This window comes from Chanos chanos, chromosome 7 (genome assembly GCF_902362185.1).
Source record: "Chanos chanos chromosome 7, fChaCha1.1, whole genome shotgun sequence".
Lineage (NCBI taxonomy): Eukaryota > Metazoa > Chordata > Actinopteri > Gonorynchiformes > Chanidae > Chanos > Chanos chanos.
The window spans coordinates 3,266,659-3,279,158 of NC_044501.1; positions in this window are offsets into that span (position 1 = coordinate 3,266,659).

Consider the following 12,500-nt stretch of genomic DNA (forward strand, 5'->3'; position numbering starts at 1 on the left):
GTATTACAGAGACATACCCATTATAACTTGTAAAAGGATCTCAGTATAGATATCTGTTAAAACCACACTCCTCCTTACTGCACACCAATATGTCCCTGTATCCCCGGTGGACAGATTAGTGATGGTCACAGTGAAGACTCTGGCTGTCGTGTTGTCATGAAGAGAGAATCTGTCATCTATAGGTGTTTGTCCACTTTGAATGGGAACGTCTTTATTAGAAAATGGACCAGTGGGACACTCCCCTCTGCAGAGATACTTTGTATAACTGTCATATCCAGATTTATAAGGGCATGTGATAGTAACTGTTCCTCTCTCATGTCCAGTCACAGTGATAATTTTACCATTCACAGCTACAGAGAAAAATGAAAAGATATTAGACAGACTTCAAACACAATGGAGACATATCACATAAATTCCAACAATATTCATTTAAATGTACTCCGTAACTCTTTAAGTGTCACAGTCCAGCCCTGCTCTTCCAGATCCTAGTCCATGTTTTCCTTGTGTCCTGTCATGTATGTCTTGTCTGTCTGTTCCAGGTTGCTCCAGTCAATTTACAATTTACAATTTCCATTTCCAGTCCATGTTTTACCCTGTTTCCTGTCTGATTTCCACTCACCTGCTGCCATTTTCCTTAATCAGCCTTTAAGCTGTTTCCCCTCCGGTTTGCCGGATTATCTGGCCATCTTTCGTGTTTCCTGTGTTGGTTTGTTTGCTTCATTCTTGTTACCTTTTTGACCTTTGCCTGTATTTTGGATAAGTGTTTTTGCCTGTTGTCTTTTTGACCTTTGCCTGTATTTTGGATGAGTGTTTTTGCCTGTTGTCTTTTTGACCTTTGCCTGTATTTTGGACATTGTTTTTGCCTGTTGTCTTTTTGACCATTGCCTGTTTTTTGGATAAGTGTTTTTGCCTGTTGTCTTTTTGACCTTTGCCTGTATTTTGGATAAGTGTTTTTGCCTGTTGTCTTTTTGACCATTGCCTGTTTTTTGGATAAGTGTTTTTGCCTGTTGTCTTTTTGACCTTTGCCTGTTTTTTGGATAAGTGTTTTTGCCTGTTGTCTTTTTGACCTTTGCCTGTTTTTTGGATAAGTGTTTTTGCCTTGCGTTTCTGGAACTTCTGCCTGGTTTTTTCTGTCTCTGTGTGTCTGACCTGTTTTTGACCACTGCCTCTGTCTTTGCCCACTAATACCATCACCGTGGTTCAGTCTTTTTGGATTTCTTGGAAGAATAGACTTCATTAAACACCTACTAAAATATACTCTGTGCTCTAAGTCTGCTTTTGGGTCCTCAGCCAACCAGGCCTCACCAGCCCTAACACTAATAACAGCTAATCCCAAGCAGTGTGGTTCTCATAGTAACCAGTTGTAAGTTTTAAAATAGATGTAGGAATTAAACAGAATGTAATCGGTATTTAATGATAGACAGCTATGCGCTTGGTAAAACCTTGACTTGAGAAAATGTTTTTCGTTAGTTAGGAACTGAATAGCATTTACACATTACAGAATGGGAAACAGAAAATTGTTTTGAAGTTACATACAGATCAGATAACAGGGTCACTCAGAAATATGAAACAAAACATATTGGGCAGAAGGTAACAGATAATTTACATATTTCTTGTGAACACTGTGGTTAGAAAACTGTTAGAGAAGTATTAAATTTGTATGACGTTCAACTTTTGGTTCACTCTACTTCCTCAAGTAAAATACAGGGCAAGAGGGTCTTTAAACTTTCAGTTTACTGTTCCACTCTCTCTGATCCTCTCTCTCTCTCTCTCTCTCTCTCTCTCTCTCTCTGTCTCATCTCAAATTTGCTTGAATAAAAATTTGATTCGAACTGCAGACCAGTATATTGTACACAACAGTTTGACAAAGGCATTTTTACACTATATATTAAATATCAATTACATTTATAAAACTGACCCCTTTTCTGAGACACACGGGTGATGAGATGGAGTTTAACATTCACCACTGTTAACGCTTATTTAAGAAGATGTGATATATTCATGAGTAATTGATTTGTGTGTAAAAGAGCTTTTGACAATCTAAGAATGAAACACTTTCATATTAAAGTGCTGTGAACTAGTGGGAACAGGATGTCCTACTGCCGTGTAAACTGTAAGTGGAGTGATGTTTTGAAAGTGGTCATTGTATATGAGAGAGATGGCTGATTTGTGGTTAGAGTTGCTATGGTAGCGGTTTTTGAAGCAGCCCTAACTCTGAGGGTGTATTGTCAAGTTGCTTTGTGAGAACTGATGACCTACAAACCAGGAAGCTTAAGAAAAAAAATGTTATACGAACAAACAACTGACATCAGCTAGTCTGTTCCATGGCATAAAATATATAATTTTTTGCAGTATCATTATGTGGAAAAAGGCTTTTATTTTATGTGTGAGTTCTTCGTCTTTTTTATACAACTGCTGAAAAAAGGACAATTTTGTCGATCAAATCAAATCAAATCATTTCATTTAAATTGATCTGATCTGCTCTCCCTGTCAGGCAGCAGGTCTGTCTGACCCGTGTTCAGTTTGTGTCACTTCAGAGTACAGCACAACATAAAAACAATGTTAGAGTGAATCTTAAACTAAACCAAAGTGATGAGTTTAGACAGAGCTTACCAGAGAGAAGGCAAAAGAAGACTAGAGACATACTCCACATGTTTAATAATGTATCCAGAGAATGCCCAGTATAATCCAGTTTACTCAAAAGTCTGTGAGGAGGAAGTTAAACTTCTGGTCCTGCTGACTTCCTCATCTGTTCAGTACAGAGCACAGCTATAGCACCACCCACAGTTTACTCTCTCTCTCCTCCACTCTCCACCCCTCTCTTCTCTCTCTCTCTCTCTCTCTCCTTCTCTTCTCTTCTCTTCTCTTCTCTTCTCTTCTCTTCTCTTCTCTTCTCTCTCTTTCTCTCTCTCTCTCTCTCTCTCTCTCTCTTTCCTTCCTTCTTTTATTACTTTGTTTGTCTGTCTGTCCCCTATCCGTCAGAGAGCTTCTGTTTATTAACAGCTTTTTTCTTTAACCTCGGTTGGAAACGACTTTTTGAATAAATGGATTTGTTGAAATCTCTTATTCTACAGGCCTTAATGCATCCATTAGTACAGGTCTCTAAACAAACAAACAAACAAACAAAAACTTTATCAAGGCCCCACTTGGGCATTTATTTTTATTGTGGGGAAAAAAAAAAAAACAAAACTAATTGAGTCTTGCACATGGTCTCCTGTCTGTCTATCTCTCCAAATACTTACAAGGTGGAAAGTCCTGAATGTTTGATGTATTTCATGGGATTTTGTCCATATTTGCTGGAGCTGTAATAGTACCCAGTGAAGGCAGACTGCTCTAGCCACTGGAAGCTCTTAGTTCTCCACTCTCACTTTACAGTTTCAATCATCTTCAAGTTTTTTCATTTTAAAAACGGATACAAACAAGGACGCGTGAAGAAAGTTTTAATGGCTATAGTCTTTACCCAGGAAAAGTGGCTCAACTTTTGACACAATCATTTTATTTCAAATCAGTCACAAATATCGACCATTAAAAAAAAAATGAAAATCATGTCAAATCTTTAGACTGTTGTGGGGTTTTCACCACAAAAAGCGGACAGATCTTAGCGAACACACACGACCACACAAGTGTGTGTACATTTCAGTCAATGTTTTTGGCATCCTTTCACCGTGGTCCTGATGCAGCGTTTCTTGAAGCACAGTGACTGACATCCAACAGAAAACTGGGATGTGACACATGACATGGAGGCTCCTTGATGACTTGATGTGTGAGATGATTCTGTCGGCTTGACTCAGATCGCTAACTCTTTCTCTGATGTATTCCTCTTTCTGTGAATCATTGAATCCTTGTACGTTTGTCACCTGACTGATGCATTTAGAGGGGATCTTATTGGCTGCTGCTGGTCTGCAGGTTATCCAGATGAGAGCAGATGGAAGAAGATTTCCTTGAATGAGGTTTGTTAACAGTATGGCCACTGTTGATTGTGTAGTCATATCACACAACATCTGAGAAAAGTCTAAATAAAATACATTCTCATCTAAACCATCAAGGATCAACACTGTTTTACAAACAGCATACTTCTTTGGATCCAGCTCTCTCAGTTCCGGGTGAAACTCTAGAAGAAGTCCATGAAGACTGTATTGGTCATCTTTAATTACGTTCAGCTCCTTGAAAGGAAGGACAAACACGAAATCGATGTCCTCATTGGCTTTTCCCTCAGCCCAGTCCAGAATAAACTTCTGCACAGTCGCTGTTTTCCCAACGCCAGCGAAACCCATGCTGAGCACCGTTTTGATTTCTCCTCCACTCCCTGTAGGTTCCTGAGTTGACACAGGTTTGAAGATGTCACTGGGTGCAAGACTTTGTGTTGCTGTAGAACAGGACATGTTCTGGATCTCTTTCTGCACTGGGGACAGACATAGTCTCCTGATGGACCAGACTGGTCCCAGTATGTGCTGATACACTGTGTGCAGAAACTGTGTCCACAGCTGGTAGAGACTGGATCTCTCAGAACCTGTTCACACAGACCACACCTGGACTGATCCTGGATCAGACCTGCACTCCACCTACAGCAGAGAGAGAGAGAGAGAGAGAGAGAGAGAGAGAGAGAGTGCATTGACAAACAAAGTCTTAAATAGTCATAAATACAGATTTAGAATGACTTCATAATAAAGGTCACTCTAACGAGATGTATGGATTTCCAAGAGTAAAAGATACTTCTGATGAAAACTTATCAGCCCTTCGAAATAACTTTCACTAACTTATATTAAACAAGGTCACTCTCCAACTCAGATCATGATGTATAGTGTGCACTTCAAAATGGTCTGCACTGTACATCTAAAAAAGCCAATAATTTAACCAAAATCAAGTGATCAAATTTATATTTATCCTTAACTGGCAAAAAGAAAACAGTTAAAATGACATCACAGAGTTGGGCTGCCACAAACATCCAGCAGTGGCATCGTTAGGTCCGATCATTCGGATTCTTGTATCCACTAAACGTCCAACAGATTTCTCATTCACTGCACAGTATATACAACAGTTTACACAACAAATGTCGGGAAACATTCAGCAGTTTTTTGCGGAGTGCCACGCATTTGTTTTTAGATCAAACATGTCGCCTATGTGTTTGTTGCGACAAATATTTACAACGTATAGTGTAGACCAAAAACTTGTAAGGCTAAAATTCCAATAATTTACTGAAACACTTAACACTATAGTTATGGCTAACAATATAGCACCGAACAGATCTCAACTTGATTTAACGTTCCGTGGTCCGTTTAATGACGCACAAGGAAGGGCGAGTTTGCCTTCGTTTTCAGGTCATCTTATCGTGAGGATTTCCGTTCTGATTATTCAGGCCCAATTAAAATTCCCTCACAGTTGATACCCTTTAGAGACTAGGCCGTATGCAGCCCTTTTTATTGCTCTCTCTCTCTCTCTCTCTCTCATTGCAGGTTTAGTTTAATCGGATGGACGGAAAGGACAAATTAGACAAAACTAAAAGCAGGTCAAAGCCCATTATGTCTGTGCTGTTCTTTTTGTTACATACTCTCGCACGCTCTCACACCGGAGATGCACGTGGACCCTTGCAAGCTTAATTCAGAAAAACAAGATTACACAAATACTGAATTATTACAGGTAGTTTAAAATAGTCCAAACTGGTCAACCAACACGTGCGGTGACATTGTTCATCCCAAGGTACCAGCTACAAATCTGTGCTTGCATCAAGTCTATGAGTGTAATTTTTATCAATGTCCATGTTAAACAGAAACACTTAAATGGCGCTATGAGTAGATACTGTGATACTTTAAATTGTCGGATGCATATTGTCGAATTTTAAGAGACGCCAGCTCAGTTGCACTGCCCACCACACACACGCACGCACACATACACACACACACACACATGCACTCACACGCACACACACACACACACACACACACACATACACAAGAGGCACTGCTATGCAAGAGCCACTTACTGATGTGATAGTGAGTGAGAAAGCTGTCCATCTAAAAGAGGTAATTATTTGGCCTTAAATTAAAAAAGAAAAACAAAGACTCTATGAGCTCATAACACAGAGTTTCATATCATTATGATTGCACTGTACACATAAGATATTTATGGCAGTATTGTGTTCAGTTCCAGGTGAGGAGTGTTAAGATGTGCTTTATTCTCTTATTCTTAATTGTTATTTTAGCGCCATCTAATGGTGACACTGTGGAGAAGCAGGCTGGGACAAGACTTTGTCACTTCAGTTTTTTTATTGGTTAGTCACAGTCACATGACAATGGGCCTAGCTTGAACAACCACTTAAAGGCTGTACAGTACAGAGGAGCTGCATCGTTATACTGTAGTCTGGGTACATTGATCGTTGTGAATCTTTTCAGCCGTGTATTTTCATATGATCGGTACAGCTTAAGAGAGAGGTGATGTCTGAACTTGTCAGTAACACAACAGATGTGACAGAAGTTTAGCTATCATTCTAAACTGTCAAGCATGTGAGTGAGAGAGATGATATTTACCTTTGGTCACTTTCCTGATTCTCAGTACTGAACACAGTTATCAACTTCAGCAGAATATTAGCACAAACTTTTCAACCCCAGAACTTTTCTACAGAAAAATAAATGAATGAATGAATAAAACTAAAATAGTGTTTGCTTTCATGGGCGTTATTTATTCATCAGTAATAACTCTATGTAGAGGGAGAGGAACACAAGGGATTTGTTCGTGTCTTTAAGACGTCAGTGGTGCAGGTGGAACCTGTTTAGTGTTGCAGTAACTGAATTAAAAGACATTAAAGCTGTGAGTTTAAACCATAATGTAATTAAATGAATGTGTGGATTTGTGTGTCATGACTGATCAAATGTTTCACAAATATGCCTCTCAGAGACATTCAGAATGTTTTTTTATTATTTTGCCATAATTTTTAAAACAGGTGATTGAATAACGTTGATTTGACAAGGTCTACCTGTAGGGGGAGCACTTTGACTGTGTCTGGTTCATGACAGAGGTGTGTCCTGACTTCATTTTCACTCAAGTCATATTTTCCCTCTTTCAGGGGTGTAATTGTAGCCACAGCGACTTGAATTTAATGTGAATGTCAGAATGTCAGAATGATGCAAGTGACTCTGAGAGGAAAAGCAACTTTACACAAGTGATCATATCATTAATAACAATTATAGTGCAAAAGTTTTTACAAGAAACATGTTGTTCAGTACAGATTTATTTTACAGAGAAACATGTTCAGTGCAGATTTATTTTACAGAGAAACATGTTCAATGCAGATTTATTTTACAGAGGAGCATGTTGTTCAATACAGATTTATTTTACAGAGAAACTTGTTGTTCAATACAGATTTATTTTACAGAGAAACATGTTCAATAGAGACTTGTTTTACAGAGAAACTTGTTGTTAAATACAGATTTATTTTACAGAGAAACATGTTCAATACAGACTTATTTTACAGAGAAACATGTTGTTCAATACAGGTTTATTTTACAGAATAACATGTTCAATAGAGACTTGTTTTACACTCAAAACTGTTGAGCATAGAGATAGAGGTGATAGACAAAGGTACAGATATAGATATAAATTTACTAGAGGCCACCATTTTTTTCCACTTTAAGCAGTCCAGATATTTCAGTATTCATGAACTCAGACACATCCAGTTCAGGCTCCATCACTGTGAGTAGAAATGTCTCAACACTGATTATTTTAGGCCAAATGGTCTTCAGTTGTGGCAGTTTAATTTGTATAACATTAAGTATTGAGTGTCTGATAAACTGAATCAGTTTTGGTGGTTTTGGGGTTTAGACTCTGGTAGACTGAATCAGTTTGAGTTGTTTTGGGGTCTAGACTCTGGTAGACTGAATGAGTTTGAGTTGTTTTGGGGTTCAGATTTATTCCAGGATTGTCAGTGTTTCCAAGGGGAAGTTTGGAAATTGTGCCTGGATCAGTCTCATAATCACCAGTATCCTAAATAAAGGAGAGAGTGCTGTATTAAACACATTTAAAATGTATCCAAGAGGTCAAACAAATTGTAAAGTAATGTATAGAGTATTAATGTCTAAACAGAGACACTGTGAGTTGAGAGTTGTGCACAGGAAGGAAGACAGTATTTCTATACAGTGCTGTTCTCTATAAAGCAGTATATCAGTTCCTGCTGTGGGTTATTCAAAGAAACTCTGACACACTCACATATCTTAATCTGATCTCAGTTTAACTCCTGAGTCTATCAGTTCAAAAGAACCATAAGCTCTGCAAAAATACATTAAGCTTTGATTCAGTATCAGTGTAAAGGCCATTAATAGACCAGTTCACCCACCTCAGCTAATCCTGTTCTTCTGTTTGATCCGAGAGAATTTTGCATGTCTATAAGAATGTGCATATATAAAATGTGTTAGCAAATAAATGGAAAAACTGAAAGTGAATGAAAAACAGAGAGAGGTGTGTGTGTGTGTGTGTGTATGCGTGTGTATGCATGTGTGTGTATGCGTGTGTGGGTGTGGCTATGGGTATGGGTGAGGCTGTGTGTGTGTGTGTGTGTGTGTGTGTGTGTGTGTATGTGTGAGTGTGTGTGTGTGTGAGAGAGAGAGAGAGAGAGAGAGAGAGAGAGAGAGAGAGAGAGGAATGTGTGTGTGTGTGTGTGTGTGTGTGTGTGTGTGTGTGTGTGTGTGTGTCTGTGTGAGAGAGAGAGAATAGCTGTATGTCTTTTTCTCAGGTAAAGCACTATCATCATGAGAATCAACAGTAGGACAGACACACAGAGCAGAATTACTGTCAAACCTAAGGGAGAAACAGATAAACTGCCATAATTAAAGTCACTCTAAACACATTTTGACAGTGACAAGCTTAAATAAATATGAAAAGTAAATCTACAGTTTTCAGTTATGGGTGAGGATCAGAGTTTGTCCTCATAAGTTTGATGGATGTGAAATAAAGAGAGAGGATTGTTAGAAACAAGTGAAAAAACTGCAAGAGAAGATGACATGTTTACCCACAGTTCAGCAGAAAACACAAAATCACACTGTCATGTTATAAATAGTTTGTGCTGTACAAAGATCTGTTATTCCTCTTTTCTCTAGACTAAAGATGGCATTTAAGGTTGTTACAAAACCAGTTGTAGTGTGTGTCTACAACTGATGAGTGTTAGTATGGAAGGAGAGATTAAGCTTTAGAGAGACTTACAGACTATGTCATAAGATTACAGCATGTGTGAACATGATTAATTACAACTCCAAACTGAAGCTAAATATAACATAGAGATTTGTCAGTAAAGAAAGTTAAGAGCATTGATTAGCTCCAGTGTCATTGTGGGGAATAACACAGGAGGTCTGTACACACCTGCTGATGGGGATTCAGACTGAACTCCATCTAGTTGTGGACCAGTTACACTCTGGGTATGGGCTGATGAAGGAGGCACTGAGAGTGAAGCAAGAGGATTTAGTGATTAGAGAGGAACTGAGGCAAAGACAGAGGAGAGAGAGAGAGAGAGAGAGAGAGAGAGAGAGAGAGAGACCCACTGACAAATGAACAATGAATGGGTGCCAGACTTGTCAGTTGAAAGATGGAGGGATGGATGGATGGATGGATGGATGGATGGATGGATGGACGGATGAAAAGAGGGATGAGGATGGATGGACGTGTAGTGAGAGGATGAAAGGGTAGATGAAAGACAAAGAGAGAAGATGTATCTGTTTGTGATTAATGTAATCTTACCCTCAACTGAGACATTGGTTAGATGAGATAAAGTGTTGGTGTAAATAATACATATATATGTGTGTGTGTGTGTGTGTGTGTGTGTGTGTGTGTGTGTGTGTGTGTGTGGCTGTAAGGTATACTGGTACACACCTGTTTTCGAGGATTCAGACTGATCTCCATCCAGTTGTTGACCAGTAAGACTCTGTGTATAGGGTGTTGAAGGAGGAACTGAGTGAGAAGTGAGTGGAGGAGAGAGAAAGGGAGAGAAAGGATGATGGGGTGATGGCAGATGAGGAGTGATACAGTAAATAACAGAGGAGTGGAGGTAAAGAACTCCATCACACAAATCAGAGTCGGAGCTGTTGGTGTTGTTTACTGCTGTTGTCAGGGTTGCATGCCTTTTAATGTATCAGGAGCATCATTTAGAATGATGATTAAACTTTTGACTAAATCTATGTTTGAGGTGTTATGTTCCAATATGTTAAATTAAAGCACACATGCTAGCCAATCAGAAATGAGTTTTTCTCTGTGGATTGTATAAGAGTGAATTGTGATTGCATGGGTTCCCAACTTGCCAAAAGAAAGATAGAGGGATAGGGATGGATGGACGGATTGGTGGATGGATGGATGTTTAGAAGGACAGACAGTTTTGTTCAGACAGATAGATGAAAGACAAAGAGAAAAGATGTACCTGTTTGTGAGGAATGAGATTGATCTTCACTGGTTGTTTGTCCTGATGAAGTGAGTGGGTGTGTGTGTGTGGTATGAAAAGATGTAGAGATGGTTGGAACTGGAGTTTTCTTTTCATCTGAGAGAGAGAAAGACAAAGAGAGGGATTTACCATGTTGAATTATTACCCTGACAACTACATCATGTTATGAATTATTGACTTGTTAATCGCCAACACAGAAAATTATTGTTGGTTACTTACAGTATACATGCATAGAATAACTACAGAAATATGTGCTGATTGAATAAAGTCATGTATTACAGACACTTACCCATTATAACTTGTAAAAGGATCTCAGTATAGATATCTTGTAAAGCCCAGTTCCTCTGTACTGCACACCAATATCTCCCTTCATCTCTGAGGGACAGATTAGTGATGGTCACAGTGAAGACTCTGGCTGTCGTGTTGTCATGAAGAGAGAATCTGTCATCTTTAGGTGTTTGTCCACTTTGAATGGGAATGTCTTTATTAGAAAATGGACACTCCCCTCTGCAGAGATACTTTGTATAATTTTCATATCCAGTTTCATAAGGGCATGTGATAGTAACTGTTCCTCTCTCATGTCCAGTCACAGTGATGATTTTACCATTCACAGCTACAGAGAAAAATGAAAAGATATTAAACAGACTTGAAACACAATGGAGACAAGTAAACTCCAACAATGTTTATTTAAATGGACTCCAAAACTCTCTCATGACAACCGACAATAATCTGTGTCCTTTTCATAGTATCCATTTATAAGCTTTAAAATGGGTGTAGGAATTAATCAGAATGTAACAGGCATTCAGTGACTGAAAGACATGCAGTTCCTAAAGCCTTTATTGAAATTAAGGGGCTTTGTCAGTTTGGAACTGGAAAACATTTACACATTACAGAACAGAAAACAGAAAGTGGTTTTCAAGTCATGTACTCATTAGATAAGATATTCACTCAGGAATATGAAACAGAACATATTAAACAGAAGGTAACAGATAATTTACACATTTCTCGTGAACACTGTAGTTAGAAAACTGTTAGAGAAATGTTAAGTTTGTATGAATTCCAACCTTTCTCATGTGAAACACAGGGCAAGAGGGTCTTCAAACCCACATGCGCACGCGCTCGTGCACACACACACACACACACACACACACACACACACACACACACACACAGTACAGCTTTCACTGCTCGTAGTTTCCTGTGAACACTTGATATTGAAAGATTTGATACAGAATGAACCATGCATGTGTCTAAGATTTGATAATGAATGAACCATACATTTGTCTAAGGTTTGATAATGAATGAACCAAGCATGTGTCTAAGGTTTGATAATGAATGACATTTTCAATAAGCCTCAATTCTCCAATATCTCACACAGTCCAGTCAGACACAGTGGGTTTGTCTGACTCATGTTCACTCTGCCCTATTTCAGAGTACAGCACAACATAAAAACAATGTTAAAGTGAATCTTAAACTTAAACCAAAGTGATGAGTTTAGACAGAGCTTACCAGAGAGAAGGCAAAAGAAGACTAGAGACATACTGCACATGTTTAATAATGGATCCAGAGAATGGTCAGTATAATCCAGTTTACTCAAAAGTCTGTGAGGAGGAAGTTAAACTTCTGGTCCTGCTGACTTCCTCATCTGTTCAGTACAGATCACAGCTATAGCACCACCCACAGTTTACTCTCTGTCTCCTCCACTCTCCACCCCTCTCTTCTCTTCACTCTCTCTCTCTCTCTTGCTCCAGACTCAGCCACATGCCTATAGAGTGATTTCTAACGGTGAAAAAATCCCTCTCTCTCATACACAATAAAGACTCCACTGGAGGAGTGACTACAGCACCGTGTGCATCATTTGTTGCTGTTATTGTTGTTGTTGTTGTTGTTGTTGTTGTTGTTCTTCTTCTTCTTCTTCTTCTTCTTCTTCTTCTTCTTCTTCTTATTCTTCTTCTTCCTCCTCTTCTTCTTCTTTATCTGATTTATAACAGTGAAAAAATCCCTCACCTCATACACAGTAAAGACTCCACTGGAGGGTTAGAGTTAGGTTTAGGGTTAGAAGAGTGACCACAGCACTGTGTCCATC